We start from the raw sequence: 18,171 nt of genomic DNA, 5'->3' as shown, positions 1-18,171 counted from the left end.
ACTTGTATTCCAACCTCCAACATGTAAAAATGCTACTTTGACTTCACTGGTGTTCTCTGGATGAAGGAGATCAGCTAGCAAGGTTATACTAGTATCTCTGATAATCAGATTTTCATTTTGCACTGTCATCATACTTTCCAAATTGTAAGTAACCCATATTTACATTGTAGGAAATGTGGAAGGAGAAAACATTAAGTAGAATAGATTCAGTAACATATTATCATTCCTCTTTAACAATGAAGTTCATGGGTTATAGGATCCAGGTGTGTACTTATTAACTCATTTCCATGGTAAATGAAGCCTGTGACAGAAAATTTTACCGGTGCTGGAGCTGGACTTTATTTAACCTCATATTTTTTTCCAGGACTCCTGCAATGTATCCTGAAAAAGTATCTGCAAGTCTATGCAAATATAATTTATTGATAGCCTCCCTGGAAAGTTTCCATCAGAGAAATCTTCAAGACTGACAACAGTATACTTTCAGTTTAAAATCTATATGTGACTTTAGCAGTGAATCTTGCAATTCAAGCTTAATAAGAACTCCTCTGTCAGTCACCTTGCTTACTTTATTGCTTAATGCATTGCTTCAACTGAGACTATTTAGAAGTCACCTTGAAGAGTACAGGGTGGTCACCTGCCATAGAACTGTGGTTCTTTAAACAATCTCCTTCTAGGTCTCTTAAGTAACTTTTCCCTATTCCAGCTTCATTAGACTTTCACACTGAGCAAGAGAGATCACATCACCTGGTACACTGATCCCAGCAAAGAATGTTTTACAAGCTACTTGAAGCTCACTGTTACTGGTAATTGGTTGTTGTGCTTTAACCCCACACAGCTGCTCTCTCACTCCCTCCTGGTGGGATGGAGGAGAGAATTGAAAGGGTAAAAGTAAGAAAACTTGTGAATTGAGATAAAGACAGTTTAACAAGTAAAGCAAAAGTCACATGCATGAACAAGGCAAAACAAGGAATTCATTCACCACTTCCCAATATCAGACAGGTGTTCAGCCATCTCCAGGAAAGCAGGGTTCCATCGTGTAATGGTTACTTGGGAAGACAAACGCCATCACTCCAAAATTCCTTCTTCCCCCAGCTTTACATGCCGAGCCTGATGTCATATGGTATGGGGTATCCCTTTGGTCAGTTGGGGTCAGCTGTCCCAGCTGTGTCTCCTCCCAACTTCTTGTGCACCCCCAGCCTACTCACTGGTGGAGTGGCGTGAAGAGCAGAAAAGACCTTGTGTAAGCACTGCTCAGCAGTAAGAAAACCATCCCTGACATATCAAAACTGTTTCCAGCACAAATCCTAAACATAGTGCCATACTATCTACTATAAAAGAAATTAACTTTATCCCAGCCAAAACCAGCACATTGATCTTCAGCCCACAAGCCAAATATACAAGAGGAAGTCTTATAAACCTGGCTGGATGTTTAAAAGAAAAAAAGAAAAACAGAAAGGAAGCAATATCTTGAAGCTTTTTGAGATAAAATGTTCAAATTCAAAATCTTTCTCCTGAGATAGCAAATAGTTCCTGCCTTTACAGTAGAAGGACACAATCTGCAACACTAATAGAACAGTCTAACTTGTATCATAACCAAACATCAGCCTCACATCTGGTCTTAGTAATTTGTTCCTAACTATGACACAAAAAGCTGACTTTCTGAGTTGTCACAAAAAAAAAAAAAAAAAAAAAAAAAGAAGAAAAAAAAATGTATGGCATTTGAAAATATGTAGTCATATAGCTTAGAGAAGAAAATAATAAACTTGTTACTTATCATAATCTCTTTTTAATTCTTTACAGAAGATTAAGGATGGGATTTGACTTCAGACTAAGCATCTCCATGAGAGATAGGTGGGTTTCAGTGGAAATTTAGACAATGCAGTCCAGCAAGACTAGAGAGCTATTCAGTTGTCCTTGAAGTTGATGCTTACATTTTGGCAGCTGAATGTTTCTCTAAATTCTGGTATCAAATGGATGTTGGTGGTTGAAACGAGTTCAGACATTGGTTGGCATTCTACTGCTTTAACATAGGTGTCTAGTGCCATTCAAGGTGTCCTAAGGTACATATCCCACACTGCCATTCCAGTAGATGTAAATTCCTTCTGGGTCTTGTGTTACACCTGCCAGGCTTGTATGGAATCTCAGATGGCACTAAATGCCTATGTTTAGGCTTCTGTGTCCCATATATATGTCTCACACATGAAGATTCACCTATATGAGCTTAAATTTATCTATGACTAGAATCAGATCCCATGACAAAAATATATATTTTAATTTAATTTAAGCACAGGTGAAGATTTTGACACAGAGAATGAAGGGAATTTGGTATGTTGTTAACAATAGAGCAATTAATGACAAAAACCCATTGATAATTAAAGCTATAAAAATTTTGTGGGTTTTTTTTCTTCTTTTTTTCTTTCCCTTTGTACCTTATCACACTCTCTACATTGATATCTAAGTCCTGAATAAGATCCATCAGTTTCCAGACTGTAGCCTATGGAGATGCTAAACACACTGGGGTATTTTAGGAAATGCATAAATAAATAAATTAAAGATAAGATATATGATATCACATATCCTGTAATTCCATCATGATTTGTTGATGTGTTGCCAACAAATCTGTTTCAATTTCGGGTTCAGAACTGATGTTTTCTCTTGGAATCTGGTCACTGCTATGCAAACGTGTTAGCCCCACTTCAAGCTTCATGCTGAAAAGAATTCAGAAATAGCCCTGGGAACATTCAGTATTTCCTTGAAAAAGCTGTGGATTGTCATTAACTGACAAACAGTTCGCTGCCAAGTTCTTGCAAGAATTGTATTTGTTGTCTGATGCCAAACAGCCTCTTTAAATGCTAATGAACAAAGTATGGCATGCATTCTGTTCTTGATGGATTATGCCTATACCTTCTGTGGTCAACAGAAGGGGAATTCCCGGCCCATATGATTTCCATTCTGGCACACTACTCTTTTCTCTGCTTACAAGGCAGTAAGCACTCAAATAGATTAGTCAATCTTATTTTTAAATTAAGTATAGCCTCCGCACCCTAACTCACATGTATAAAATCTGAAGGAACTATGCCAGGCTGCCTACGCACTGTATGTGTTTTGTTTTCTTTAGAGGATTAAGCTCCTGACTTTAATATCAGTGATGCTCACTGTATACTGATATGCCTTTTAAATTCAAACATGAATGTTTCATAAACAGCTGATTTACATGTTTGTCTTTACCTCTTTGGAGACAGATTTAAGGACTTACATTTTTAAATTGTCTTCTTTAGTGGTTTTCATAATTTCCTGCTACTGAAAGAGCTGGCTTGATACAGAAATACATTAAAGAACTATATCTTGCTACCACGTGTACATGTAGTTTTATAGCCAGTAGGAGGTCCAGATTTTTATATATCAATACCTTTGATTATACCTTCAAGGCCAGCTTTCCAAAAAGCATAAATTATGCAGCAAGTGGCAAGCTAAGAAGTTGTACACTGAAAAATTTTTGTGTGATGTGATATTTTAATTTGTTTTAATTGTCATTCAGTAACTGCTGTTAGTCTGATGATCCTCTCCTACTAGTTTACAATCTGCTGAAAAGGAAGGAAAAGTTGTTTTAGGACAACAGCAAGCTACAGGCTACAGGGACAATACAATCCATCTTTAGTTAAGACACACAACTACAAGATGTAAAATATGTCACAATTAGAAATAAAGAATCATGAAAGGTGATAGGAAAAAATTACAATAATATTTTGTCAAATCATAGGGAGGGAATTTTTCATTTTAGGTGAGCCACAATTCATTTTTCTGAAACCTACAGTTGATGCTGAGCCTGCAGTGGATCTCCACATGGATCCCACCAGCTTAACTGGTGAAAATGCACTCCTGTTTCTGGTTTCATTCAACTTGACAAATAATTTTGCTAGCTAACATAAAATAAAAATTTTGGTTCATTCAGGGAAACTGAACTTTCACTAAAACATGAATTTGTGGGGAGAAAAAAAAGGATCTTGTCCTCTATCTACCTATACAGGTGGAAGGACTGGTTTTCTCTTTCACACTGAGCCATCTCTAGAGACTGTGTTTCTGCATGGAGAAAGTATGTTTCCAAGTTAGTGAGAAGTTTGGTCCTCCTTTGTGGAGGAAGAAAAGAAATCCTCAATGCCTTTTGAATTAAATTCCTATAGGGGAAAAAAAAAAAAAAAAGATAAAGAAGAGTAACAAAAATATCTTGAGCCTCTCATTCACTGTAAGTGCTGGACATGCATATCTAAACAACCCAGATAAATCGAGATATCCTGCCATCTTTCATTCAACAGTAGCAAATGAAATGGATACCCATAATTGCAGGTATTAATACTACAAGAAAGCAAATTTTTTTTATTGTCTCATTCTCATTTGAAACGATCAATTTCTTCTAGTCTTCTAGCTATTTCTAGTAAGACTTTTATAAGCTCAAACTAGTTAATAAATAAGATCAATTTCAAGAATTTTCTTCTTGTTCAAAACCACATAATCATTCATTTTAGTAACATTTTAAAGGCCATGTCTAAAATAGATTTGCACCCATGTCCCCAGTGTGAATTTTTCACTCTTTGGCTGCATGCAATAGGTAGTGTATAATGACCTTTTCTCTGTTTGGAACAGGGATTAGAATAATATATTTGACCCTTTTTACTCACCTGGGAGTGATGCTAGTCTTCATGTTCAATAAAGTAAAATATGTCTCTGGTGTCCCAAGGTTAAGGCCATGACTTTAAACTATTTAACACAAGCTATCATCAGCGTGATTCACCTCAGCCAGATTCTACAAAGGGGTTGTTTTTACTTTTTCTCTTTTTTTATTAGGCTGAATTATATATACTTCGTCACAACAATTTCTTATCCACAGTACAATTAAGGGAAATATTTTGCATTACAAACAAAGCAAGTTAACCTGGTCACATTGTGCATTATAACAAAATTTATGGCTGCATAAATAGCAGTGTAAACTTACAGAAAGACTGGTAATTATAGTGCCATTGATGGTCTTTGTTGCTTTAATTCTGAAGCAGCCAGAATGATTAAACTGAATCTTAATCGACTTCTCCATTAAAAATGCTGGCAGAGAAGCTCCCTTAACCTTTCTCATTGATTGAACACAACAATCACCATTCAATTATAATGCAAAAGGACATTTGTTATAATGTAGGAAAGATGCATGAGCCATTTCCTTTTACTCAAGACAATCAATGAGATGACTCCTACCTCAAAGAAGGTAAGGTGAAGCTAGTGTACCTGGAAGAGCATTAAAGTCCAAGCTGAACTCACGTTAACTGCAAACACTACAGTTTTCAGGGAATGGAAAATCATTTCAGGGAAAATAAAACAAGCAATTCCTCACTTTATGAAGAATAAATATCTCCTTTAAAAGATGGATAAGAATACAGAATTGGAGGTAAATTCACCAAAATTAACAGTAAATTCTGTTTTATAAAACTAATTGAAATGCTCATAAAGAGTCTAGTTACATTGTAACTAGAACTAAAAGTCAGATCTGGATTTTTAATTTTAATAAATTTTTATATACCTTCATTTTGTGTTTAGGAGAAATATTTTGTATATTTAAGTGGTCACAATTCATAATGAATAGAGCATGGTAATGTCAAATACTGAAGATAAGCATTGCAATCACTAGCAAACAGCACCACTTCTGGACTTGGAAAACTAACAGAAAATATTTTTGAACCACAGAAAGCACAAATTTTCACAAAAGCAATTGCCTTAATTACATCTTTCTTTCCTCAAGTAAACTGCAGGAAAAAGGACAAAGGTAGTTAACACATCACACGTTTGGGAAGACTGCTCTTTCAGAGTTAACTTTCACCAGCTTTCTACTGAGATCTCTTCTGAGATCTCTTTTCTAAAGCTGGCATACCTTAACCTGAAAAAGTAATTCACTTCACTCCAAAAAAAGTATACTTTTAGAGTTGGTGTGGAAGTTCTTATACCACTCTTGCTCTCTGTTGCTCGAATTGAGAGAAAGTCATGGTGGAGAGAAGAAGGAGCAGCCAGGTTGCTCAGGTTGCTAGTACTGTTCATGCCACTTGAAGATGTGGAGGTTGTCTCTGCATCAGTTCAGATCAGCCTCTGAGCTGCTGTAACTTGTCAGAGTGAGCTCTACTCCCAAAGCAAAACCAGCAGGAGCTGCAGACTCATGACTTTTCAGCTCAGGTGCCTAAATATTTTGTGCTGTTTCCATCATCAGAGTAGTACAAATCCATACACATTTTCTCTTTTAAGCATTCTGCAGCAGTTCTTTGCCTTCTCCAGTAAGTCTTTAGGTTCAGCATGTATGATGGACAGGATGAGTACTAATTCAAAGTTATCCATACCATATACTGCTTGTTGTTTTCAGTTTAGCTGTTTTTTCTCTGTTAAAACATTGAGATACAGTTCAAGATCCATTTTCTGAAAGATGTTAGTGCTGCCATCAGATTTTAAAAGCTCCATAATACAGTACTTTTTTTTCTGAATTCTTGCATGAATTTCCCAGTAGAAATCACCATCTGCTGCTGATATCTGTCTGGGTAATTATTTCTTCTCCTGCTTAGCCTCCTTCTCATATTACTCCAGCTTTTTCTTTCACATAAAACACATCCCTTTTATGCTGTTAATTCAATTGACAAATACCTGTAATGTTTACCAGAATCAAGAATAGCCAAAAGGATCGGAGGGCTGAGAAAATTATCCTATATAAACTAAAATCCCAAAGAGTTAATCTGAAGCTTCTGACAGTGACTCTTCTAATCTAAAATCACTAATAATAAACAAACCAAAATAACAACAGGAGGTGAAGGCAGGGGAAATATGCTGCAATGGTTATCTGCTACTGGATTACCCAAGGAATGTTGTTCTTCCTGTATATTTTTCAAACGGTAAACCTTACAGGACAGATCCCATATCCTACTATTACTTGTAGGCTGATAAGCAGTTTTCTAACATTGCTTCAATAAATTATTAGTAATAACCAAGACACTAGTATTTTCTGCTTTAATGTAATATTTTTGCTTATAAGAAATTCGCTCTTCCAAATTTTCTGATGTTGTGATGATCACAGTTATTGCATAAATAGCTATGTAAAATATGAATGTGGTCTGAATAATTCACATAATTCAAAGTATAATTTAAAATAAGCTTGAATCTGTTTTTTTGAATGGTGGAAAGTCCAAATACTGTTTCCCATAATGAAATACTGTAAACTAATACAACTGAAATTACATTGTCATTTACAATACAAGGTATTCTAAAACATCAGATTCGTGAGACAAATGCATGAACAGCACTGAAAGCAGAGCCCAAAATTTTGTTCTTTACCACTATCAAGGTAGTTTCCTCAATCACATCCCTGCCCACTACCCCTCCTAAGCTTTATATACTCTCACAGTAGGTGAGAACGTGAGAAAAGTGAGATATGAACTCACTTCTCCATTATTGAATACTTAATCCCTTTGGAAAAGTGATCAGTGAGTTCAAATACTACTGCTCTCACTGGGGGAGACCAGGACTTTTTGTCCTTTAGGGCTGAAAGAATTGGCATTGGTTTCTGATTTGCCACTTTCAATAATAACAACCGTGATCTCTTTCCCTATTCCAAACTCTCCGTTACTTTTCTTCCAAGCTTCTTCCTCTTTCTTAATTTGATCATAGTCAAATAGGGAATTGATTCACCATTTCTCACATTTGGTAATCCACAGCACAGGTGAGGGAACAAGAGGACTGACACAAAAAGAGATAAATGTATTGAAACCTATCTCTGTTTTGATGGAGGCATGTCAGCTTTGGACCAGTCCTGCTGACAGCTGCTGTTTCTTGTACCTGCTGCTTTTACCCAGTCAGTTGTACAGAACCAGCTGTTTGTGAGCCATACTTTGTTGAGAAAGAAATCTCCAGATTTAGGAGAGAAGTGGGATCTTTCTTACTTGTCAAATATCAATTACTGATTTTATTTGCAAGACAATAGCTAGCAAGCTTGTCACTAGCTGACAGGCAACAGTACAAGAAGGAGATGGGCTACCACCCTGGATATCCATCTTCACAAGTCGCCACAGAGCCCTGTGCTGCCAGTACTGCCGCTGCCCCTTTGGCAGCAGAGGGGAGATGAAGGCCCACGAACAGGGAGCCAGGCAGGGCGGGGAAATAAAGTTACTGGTACAAGACTGCATTTTCATCTAAAGGCAATGATTTTGCTTCCTCTGCCATAGGCAATAGCCTGCTTGACTTGTATTGAACAGCAGCCCCATTCTGATGGAATTAGACCTCTGAAAGAAAATGTAACTCTGGGGGCAAAATAAATATATTATTTTAGGGGTAAGATGACAAACCAGAAATAAATATACAGCATAAATTTTATGCTGGCCAAAATTGTCACATTCTTGCATGAACCCTGTAGAATTTTAGTTTCCTTCTGTTGTCCAGAATGAGCATCTGTTTGATCAGTCCTGCCGAACTTTACTGACAGCCGCATGTATGGCTTTATTAGTTTTTAAGTGGAGTCAGATGCAATAGAGAGAACTCGGCTGGTGGGTCCCACACAAGCACAATTTCTTGACAATGCAAAGGGAAAAGAAAAAGCTAAAACTTTGTTTTCATCAACTGGATAGCAATTGTAATCTAAAATGCATAACGTGAAAGGGATCTCATGTATTTCCAGGTTTAAGGTAAAGTGCTTTGTAAATATACCTTGTCTTAAACTGTAAAAACTGTTACTAAGAAAGTAAATTATTCTTAGTAAATCTGTCATGTTTTATATGCATCCAATGGCTTTACCTCATCCTCGATGTTATAGAAGCTTTTTTTTTTTTTTTCCCTGGTAGATTTCTCTTGTCCATTATAGAAGGTAAGCACACTGAAAATTGCTGCTATAGTTAACTAACATTAATATAGTGGTGACTAAATTCAAGTGTTCAAGCTGTTCAACAGTTCGCACAGACCGACTAATTTTAGGATATTGATGTGAATACATTGGGACCAAAAATACTGACCTGGAAATGTTGTTAGAACAGACACTTTTAAGTTACTTGGAGGGTCTATATTGTATTTGGACCAAAAAATATCAAGATAAATGTTCTTATAGTATTTTGGCATTACTGTTTTCTTTCCTGGTGGGTTGTAAATATTCATGTAGAAAAGAAAAAAAACCAGCCAAGCCACCATGAAACTCACAGATGTTTCAGCTACTGAATATAACTTTTGGAAAATTTTATTGCTCCCACATCTCTTGTCTCCAGCCTACTTTTGGACCCAGCAATAAAGCAAAAATAAAACATAACCCTTAACATAATTATTATGTATTTAATGTCTATAACACAATATTAAAATGCACTTGAGGGTTTCCGGGTTGTTACATTTAATACTAAACTCTAACTAATAGTAAACTGCTGAAAATGTCTGAATGAGATCTGAAGATGTGACCAGGAGGGATATGATATTATATAATTTTTAAAAATTGAAGAAAATTAACAGAAAGCTGCTTCAGTTTTGCTATAACCAAAGACAGATTTCATATGCAAATAATATTTATTGGAATTACTGCCAGTCAGTCTATAAATATCATGCTCTTGCCTTCATATCACAAGAAACAAGGAAGAAGAATATAATTCCTGAAATTTCATGTTATTTATTTGGCCACAGCCTTATCTCTTCTGAGCTTCCTGGATGTGACTAACACCTAGCAGTAAATTAGTTATTAGCAAGTGAAAAAAAGAAGCAGGAGTATAGAAATACTTTACAGAGTTTAAGGAAACATTTTATTAATTCAATAAAATGAATTATGAAAAATGTAAAAATAAACCAAATTAACATTGCCTGCACTTAGATGTAAATTAAGGTAAATTAATTTAGGTAAATTAAACTTCAAGATTTCTGGTCTACTGTTGTTAACTGCTATTGGTACTGAGGGTAGCTAGTATGAGGCAGCTGGAACATCTCTACACTCTATTAGTTTCACCTCTGTTAGCTGATGTGAAACTACCAAGAGAAAGAGTACTGGTGCTATGCCATTTAATCTGCTTATGTGTGAACGTGGACAACATGAGAGGGACTAGGGTCTCCAAAGGACTGAAAGCAGTGATCCACAGTGACTCAAAAAGAAAAGAGGAGAAGGAAAATTAGATGAGATCCTCTATTATGACCATACTGATTTTAAATTGAAATCTGCTGTCAAAGAACACTGGTAAGGAATACCACGTTGTTAGTTTAGCTGAAGAAAACAACATCCGATATAAAAAGTGCCTCTGTGGACAGGTCACATAGAGAAGAAAGAGCAGCTGTCATCTGCAGGCAGGAATAACCTTAAGAATGTCAGTGAGTCTGAAAGTAATACAGAGCCCCCCCATTTTCTTTATCTGCATTATGAGAGAGAAAATATTTTGAGAACTGTTTGAGATAAAGTTGTTAGCTTTCAGTGGGTCAGCCCTTCTGTATAGAGCTGACAATGCAAACTAGCTATACTGTGGCAACACACTGTAATCTAACCAGTGAGAGACCATTATTTGTTTATGGACTAGAAACAACAAAAGCATATATATATATATATTCTTAGAACTCCTTAACTATCACTTTGAAACATTAAAATGATTTTATCATGTTTATGGCAGAAAAAGTTTTGTCACTTGAAATAAAGTAGGATAAAAATTGGTTGAGATAAAGTAGCATGCTATAAAATAAAATGTATTAAATCCATGTACAAGCTCCTATAATGTAGTATGTGTTAAATCATTATGGAAGAGCTGTTCAAGAGAAGTGCATTAGAAACACCTCCACCGCACTTATTAAAACATAATTTTACCTGTAACTCACAAAATTATATGATACAACCAACCTGAGACTCTGTGGTTGGCTTAGTAGACTTTTTTAGTCCTGCTGCAGCCTCCAAAAATACTTTTAAAAAACTCCTTTTATAAAGTTTCTTTTTCTTTAATAAACCAGTTGTTTTCATCAACCACTAATTATTTTTCATAAGTACAAGGGTATGTGTGTTAAAGTGTGTGACATTCTGTGGAGAAAATGTCTGTTGGTAATTGAGTAATATTATACCAGACAAGAGTCACATAAGATCAGTTAAAGTTATTGGGCAAATTATCATCTTTACATCTCAATGCTAGGAAAAAAACAATTTAGATTGTTTATAAATATATTACCAAATATTTGATAATATGTATGTTGATAAATAATATCCTAGTTTATTTTGTTCATGCATGAGGCTACTAATACAGTCACTGGATTCAGAATGCCCCCAAAAGTTAGCTTATAGCACAAAGTTAACTTCTGGGTACTGTTTATGAGCTATTCTCATGCTACATTGAAGTTCTTATGGGAACTGTATTGTCATTAGCATAAAGAAGCAGTTCTTTTGCAGAAATTTTATGTGCCAGAAGGTAGATTAGATATTTCTCTGCAGTGGTGATACAGGAACATTATCAATTTATTAATAATGCAAATATTTCTTCAAATCCAAAAAAGTGTCTATTCTAATTTATACTATAATAGAAAGCTATTGTTGTTACATTTCTGATTAAATGTATCTCAACCTGATAGATAGTTCATTAAAAGTCACACAGAAAGGAAGTTTATGGAAGTGAATAAACCTGAGAGATTGCATGTGGCTTAATCAGATAGTTGTCGGAGTCAGGGTGATAATGTTGAAGCACTGAATAGAAAAGTTGCACTTCTGTCATACTGGATTAACTTTAAATGTACCAAACAAGAAAAGTCTCCATTTTTTTCTTAGTACCTACTTCCTCCATTAAGCAACTCAGTGTCATAAATCATACTGTCAGTTTCGCTCATGCTTCCTCATACTGAAGAATACTATACTCCCAGTTTCTCCTAAAGCCCTCCAGGTCGTGGTACTCTACAGCCACTCCATCTGTTGCTAAAGGTCTATGATTTGTGCATTTCTTTACTTCTGATTTTCTGGGGAAAATATGAGTGTTTAAACTATCATAAGATAAGGTCTTCTCTAAATTTGTATTTTTCTTCTTGTTCTAAAATGAATATGTTTCTGGAACTTTAGGTTATGAGAGTGAAAACAAGATATTTGACTTCTTGAGCTTTCCTAGAGATAAGAAAGGTTACATACAGAGTAACTAGCCTGTCAACCTGAGGAAAAAACAGAAAAATGTAGAGACCTTTGTTACTACATGGTTAATACTTAAGTAGTAAAATGCTGAAGATCAAACTGCACACTCAATACCAACTGGTCCCATATTCATGTGAACTGTAGTACAGTCTCCAGTCATGTAACAATTGAACTTTATATAATTCTTTTTCTCTTATTTGCTGAATTTCTTCTTTCTGCTATTTTAACTAACTTCTAAGTATGGATAAAATGTCTCACTGTAAACCACTCCTTTAACTAAACACATGGTCATACATATGTGCATAATAGTATTCTTAGGAACTTATTTGTTAAACTCTGAAAAGTTGCTATAACATCTGTGGGGTACATCTGTTTATCACTGAACATTTTCATTAAAAAAATTGGTCAAGATTTTTATTTTCTTCTATCTTTGAGCTAAACTTCAGCCTTGATTAAATTCCAACATATTTTTCCTATCATTAAAATCTGACCCTTACAATATTCTGCTTGTCCTTCTTGAATTCTATCAGAGATATTCTGCTGTCTTTCTATCCTGAGATCTCACCTATTTGTTTCCTAGAAACATTTTGAGAAAGTTAACTGAAGACTTCAAAATGGCATTTTAAAAAATATGATCCTGAATCTGTAGACTTTATACAGTCTATTTCATCCTGAAAAGCTGTATTTTGAAAGTGTCATTATTTTATACAAAAAGTATACCAAATTTCAGCATTGTGCCATCAATCCTTCAAAAGCTAATGTTAATATTCATATGAATTTTGATAGAAATATCTTATACATTTACCCTTTATTATGTTCCATTGAAGACTGCAATTTCTTGGACTTCAGTTTTGCTAATTTCCTCCTATTTTTTTCCCCCTAGACATATTTTAATTACTGCTATCACCTAGCAAAACTTCCTTTTCTGTAAATGTACTTAACCTCTGTGAAGAAATTGATATTAACTAAGTACCTTATCTGTACTATTAAATAAATGTCTGCTTTACTCAAAGAAGTCCAAAATAGCAACAAGTGACTTTGGCAAGAAAAAAACCCCAACAAACAGCTTTGGTAAATGGTTAGAAAATGGATACATTCACTGGGAATAAGTAGCATATTTTAAGCCATGCCACTTCTAGAATGGAAAGGATATGCAGAGCATGAGCTGTGAGGTATAGAACTAGATAAATTCTTGATCAGGTAAATTGAATCAAGAAGAGAATAAACTAGGATATAGCTGGAAGAGATTAAATTAGGACATATAACATTAAACCAGGTTATGGGATATCATGCATTGATGATTAATCATACTTAATATAGATCTTTTTTAATATTGTATACGTTGTTTTCAATTATACTGAGACCAGATGACAATGCATCACAAAATAAATAAATCAGAGGAAATCTGCAAAATACTTAATATTTAACAGGAAAGGAAGAAGAAGAAGAACTGATATTGATTCAGGTAGTCACCATACATGTTTAAGATATTCTGGCAAAATAAAAAAGTCTAGATATTTAATTTTTGTAAGACTGTTTTTCACTTAACACCTAAACATTAAAACTTCCTATATTTGAACAAACCTAAAAAAGAGATTTGCCCGATCTTAGAAAACCTCAGTATATGTTTGAATACACATAGACTTGGAGAATCCCACTTTTAACCAGCAGGTTAAGTGAGGTAATGTTTCGCTTTGCAGCCTTTGATGAGATTTCACACAAACCAGTGTTAAGGCACTGGTTTGCAGGGACCAGGACATCAGCAGTTCTTCTGTAATACACAAACCCAGACACCTCAGCATTCAGAGCACTAAAAGATATAATGTTACAACAACCAATGATTTAAATGCAAGGACCCCACATGTGCCAAATTATAATGACATCTGTCTTTCATCCACCCCTAACAATCATGCAAATTTACAATTTACTAATCCCACTGATCATTTCTTTCATTTGCAGTGATGAAAATGAATAGCTGCTTGTAAACAAATAAAGAGGAGATCAACCCAGACCAAGTTAAATCAAAACCACTTGATATCACCCTCAGCAGGTGACTATTTCATTCCAATTTCTTTCCAAATTCTTCTTTCTGCTTCCACAAGGAGACTGTAAGGCAGTAGTGAGGTTACTAGAGTATAAACGGCTATTAGACTCCTAAATTAGGGTAGATGAATCTCTGTGAAACTCTACTGTGGTTAGAGTTGGCAAGTGCATTGATCATTGTATTTAGATCCTACAAGGAAGGAAAACACACAGCTGAGTGCTACTGAAACTGTAAATGCCAGATCAGTGAACAATACAGTAACATTTAAAAATTCTCTCTAAATTGTTATTAATCATTATTAACATAATAAAAATTAAAACAGAAACAACGTTTCATGAACATTTGCCCTTTCTGTGCAGTACCAGACCCCAAATATTCTCCAGCCAGGTCATCTGAATTTTACCCCATTCTCTCACTACAATCATGCAGATCCTTCTTAGACATAATAATAACTCTATGTGCCTACATCTACCAAAATCAAACCCATATTACTTATCTTCAAAAAACCCAAGAGATAACCTCTGAACTTTATGTAAAAACTCATTTGTCTCACCCTCCTTTCAAACTTTGTAGTAGTTCATCACTTTTCTGGTGATCTTTATTCATTAGTTAAAGAAATTGAAGGTGCTGTTAGCTGACATCACACCATGAGTTCAATAACTGAAAGAGAAAATATTTGCTCTGCAAGTAAAACATTGGGAAGGACTCACTAAATTCGATATTATTAACATGAAAGACAAGACACTTAAAGGTTACTGTTCTTTCCTATTCCAGATACCTAATGCTTGGCCTTCCCTCTGATGCACTCTGCACGGTGTTTTAACAACTTCTAATTTATATGGAGTTTATTGAAGAAAGGCGATTTTCACTCTTTCAGTTTTGAAAGTCTCATGACACAGTGTGAAGAAGGAGAAATAATCTGGATTTCATGTTAATGGAGCAGACTTGGTTATAGTTTAGGTTATAGCCAAGGTGCGTCTTAACCTGCATCCTTAATGCCTGAACCTTTCCAAATGCAATGATAACATGTTTGGGCTCAGATTGTCTTAATAGTAATTTTTTTGTAATGTGAGGCACAATTTCAGATGTCCCTCTTGAGATACCTAACGTGACACACTGAGACTGATTTGTTGATAGGCTCTGGTCCATATTCTAAGATGGTTAGTTAAATGAAGGTTCTTAATATCGGAATATATTTTTAATAATCTTAGATACTGCAATTATTAAAAAGTCAATAAATATAAAACTTTACTCCTTTTTTCCAATCCAAACATTTAGTGCTTTTTCCATGGTAAAGCTGATGAATGACCATCAATAACAGCATTATTGTCTTCTTCCTGAAGATGGTTTTTATTCTGTGCATCCATGTATATTTGTGGCAGAGATTTTCTTTCCCTATTCCAAAACATATAGAGATTAGAAGGTATTTTTAATTAAAATGATTACTGTTGCAATTATGTTATTGAGCAATATTTTGGGATAAATATATTCACTGTTAGAAGTGTAATTCTACTTTTCATCTTCATGCTAAGTAATATTTATATAGTTCATCTTTAAATTGTGTAAAATTGGCTTTGATCCCAACTGCTAGAAGGTGTTGTTTTTAAAACAAGGCTAAGCAAGCACAAAATTTTATTTGAAGATACAGATTTGATTAACATTCAGACAAAACAAGTTCAGCCAGGTTGGCTTGTGCAGTTATTCCAGTCTGACTCCAGTGACTTTCCACTTCATTGACCTTTTAAAGAGGGACTGTATTTTGTTACAACCTATAGTGCTTTTGAAAAGAAGAAATATTTAGGGTGATATGATACAGTGAAGGTCATAATGGTTCATAACACACATTCAGTGGTCTCTTATAGACATTTGCATTAGAGTCAATTCATTAACCATCACAACAGAGTTTATTAGAGATAAAGAAAAATGGTAACAGTCCCCCACCCTGAGATTCTCTCTTCTTCAATGTCAGTCCCTAGAAATATTCAGAACACACAATTTAGTACGTCCCTTTTTGAGAGACAGTATGATGAAGCAGGAATTCATCTATAAATCTCCACTGGACCAAAGATAATACAGTGAGTCTTATTTATAGTAGCATTCTGGCATTTTCATAATAGTCTGAAATCCCTGTTTCAACCATGAGAAAACAGGTTTCATGCCGAATACTACAGATTGTACTATTAATATGTGTCAACATAGAAAAATTATCTACACATAGGCAACTGGGTAAAGAAAATATAGGTAACTCAGTGGATAGTGAAAAAAATTTAAAATGTGCTATTCAAAAATAAGGAAGACATTCCCAAAATGCCTCATTGAGGAAAAAAACCCCAAACAACAAACAACTTCAAAACCAAGAACTCAAGTTGTCTGTCAGTGATGCAGAAAGCCACCTGTGATAGTTTCTCATCTCTTTGAGATTAATCACTACAAATGTCAGAGAGTCTAATCCTACCAGATCCTGCAGTGGAGCATCAGACAGGACATAATATCTGAGTGTGGTTCAAAATTACTTCTGTGCCAGGAAAGAATCAATCTGATATAAACTATGATTGCTGTTTTTCTCAGAGCTCAAGTGAAAACTACAGAGAATTATGTCATTGTACCTGTTCAAATCAGCAAAGACAAATTTCAGTAATGGTTACAGCAAGGGGCTCACCCAGAGGTAAAAAGACATAGAAAAGATGAATCCATATTTTGGTTTTTTGGGTTTTTTTGGGTTGTTTTTTTGTTTTTTTTTTTCCCCCCATGCCTTAACTACTGCCTTTTCCTCTCATCCAGCCTTTCAAAAGTCTGTGGCAAACAATCCCTTCTTAGCTCATTGCTTTGACCTTACCATTGATTTTGTTTTGTCTGTTGAATTCTGTTCATTTAGATATATTGCAGGAGGCCTAGAAGCCCTAAGAAAACATCAGAACTGCACTGTTAATGTTAAAAAAATACAAACCAGGGACTTGATTGGGTTTTATCTTTCTATTTAGGCATTTAAGATCTAAATGTGTTTTGTCCTACTTGGTCACTTGTCACTCATTATCAAAGGAAAGAATCTATTTTGAGACTTGATTATCATTATATATGTAACCTATATTAGATGTTACTTTAGAATAAGAACTTGTTGACTAAATTTGCTTATTTCTCACCACTGACCGTAAACCAGAGCACATCTCTATACTGTAGGTGTTTATACTTAGTTCTCCTCATCTCAAAGAGCTCATAACATATGTACCACTCCTCCCCCCTCCAGCCCCCAACCAAACAGGATACTACAAAGACAAAAAATGAAGCAACGTAAGGGGACATTCTAGACTGAAAATCTGTTCTGTTGAATAATGCTCACTCATGAAAACTTTTTTTTTTTTTTTTCTGCTAATAATATTTCCTCCAGAGATGGTGTTTGTTAAGGAAATTATGTAATAGCATTTCTTTCCAATGACTAGGCAGGTGGAGTAACGTTTTTATAGGTTCTTTTTTCTGGAATTTGGGATCATACCAGATTATTATCCATATGTCTTTGTGAATAGTTGTTATTGCATAATTTTCTAAATAGGTATACAGTGGATGATATCTACCTGGTTTTGGTATTTTTTTTCTTTCTGACTCTACAGGCTTGTAACTTGCAGAGCTTTCTATCTGTTCTTCCACTTTTTCCCTAAGAAAAGCCTACTCCCATCCTTCTCATCACTATTTTGATTTTTAATATTTGACATTTAAAGCACACTGCTTTCATCACTGGTCTTCAACTGCCTTAGCCTCTGGCTGAAAGGGACAATTTCTGGTCTAAGTCATGCTGGTTTTAGTAGATGTATAGCTTTTTAATACTTGCTCTTACCACTGCAAGTTGATTTTAATGTGTTAACGCTACCAAAATATTCTTTTTTCTTGCTAGATTTGTATCTACTGATGCTTGCCATTCCATAGTCCTCTGCTTTTCTTCCTGCACTATATTTATTTTGTTTTGTTTCTTCCTAGAAAATCCACTTATATTTCTCCGTTATCTTTCTTCAGCTTTGTG

Source organism: Athene noctua, chromosome 1 (genome assembly GCF_965140245.1).
Source record: "Athene noctua chromosome 1, bAthNoc1.hap1.1, whole genome shotgun sequence".
NCBI classification, from domain to species: domain Eukaryota; kingdom Metazoa; phylum Chordata; class Aves; order Strigiformes; family Strigidae; genus Athene; species Athene noctua.
This window is presented reverse-complemented; position numbering follows the sequence as displayed.